Source organism: Propithecus coquereli, unplaced genomic scaffold (genome assembly GCF_000956105.1).
Source record: "Propithecus coquereli isolate 6110/MARCELLA unplaced genomic scaffold, Pcoq_1.0 Scaffold258, whole genome shotgun sequence".
NCBI classification, from domain to species: Eukaryota; Metazoa; Chordata; class Mammalia; order Primates; family Indriidae; genus Propithecus; species Propithecus coquereli.
In genome coordinates, this window is record NW_012148152.1 from 2,168,758 (window position 1) to 2,169,971 (window position 1,214).

At 33.5% G+C, this 1,214-nt stretch overlaps 1 protein-coding gene across 1 annotated transcript in view; it reads left to right on the top strand.

Annotated features, from left to right (window-relative positions):
* Window positions 1-1,214, top strand: part of LOC105812634 (contactin-5-like) — a 115,924-nt gene that overhangs the window by 89,175 nt on the left and 25,535 nt on the right. The gene's annotated exons all lie outside the window — the stretch shown is intronic.

Here is a 1,214-nt window from a genome sequence, read left to right on the forward strand (position 1 = left end):
TCCATATGACATTCAAAGAGCTGTACCTCTGGAAGGAGGTGCACACAAACATAGGGTGAACAGGGCTGAGCATGGTACTCCGAAGGAGAAGCCTCCTCTTTGATTCCTACTACATTCTACATTCCAAAAAACCACTGCCAGATCAAGAGTGGCACCAGTAAATAGTGGGCCACCTCTTCTTAAGCACAATAGCGTGTGGCACTTTGAAATTAACAAAAGCAAGGACAGAGAACACTAATCGTTTCTTTTTCTACCACTTAATTTGGGAGAGACTTAACCCATTAAGATTGAATTTGTTCTTAGGATTCTCGGAAAATTTGAGGTAGAGGACTTCTTGCTAATTAGGGTAAGGGAGAGGTTTCACAATTAATTGGAATATCAAAATAGGAGGTCACTTTATTTTTGCTCTTTGTTTTTACAAACTACTTTACTTTTACAAGCAAAAGAAATCACTGGAAATCTATGTATGTAGCTTTGAGGCAGTGAACTTAGAGTTAATACCTGAGGCTTAAAATGCAGGGATTGTATATTCCACCTTCTACATTAAATCCAGTTTAGGATTGATGAATTCATAAAAGTATTTATCTGGAAGTTTTCCAGATTGTGAAAGTGATTGAAAAGTGGTAAATATGGAGGAAAAATAGATTTGTTCCATATACTTAACCCATAAATAATCCAATAAACTGTGCTTTTTTATAGTTTTGATACTATACATAGATACAACTCATTCTCAAAAAGCAAACTACAAAGAGGATCTCATGAAGATGGAGAGTAGATTGGTGATTACCAGAGGCCAGGAAGACAGTGGGGGATGAAGAGTGGTTGATCAATGGGTACAAATATACAGTAAGAAGAAATAAAACCTAGTGTTTGATAGATCAGTAGTGTGACTATAGTTAATAATCTATTGTACATTTAAAAATAGCTAAAATAATTCAAATGTTCCTAGCACAAAGAAAAGATAAACATTTAAGGTGATGGATATTCCTGAAATATCCTGTTTTGATCTTTACATATTATATGAATGTATCAAATTATCATATCTACCCCAGAAATATGTATGTATTTATGTATCAATAAAAAAGGAAAAAAAAGTAAATGATACAATGTAAAAGGACAATGTTCTTCTATCTTAAGTAGTTGAACTTCTTTTAAGTAGACAAATGCTCATGAATTCCCCTAGGAATTTTAAAAAATTATTTTGCCATCTTGCA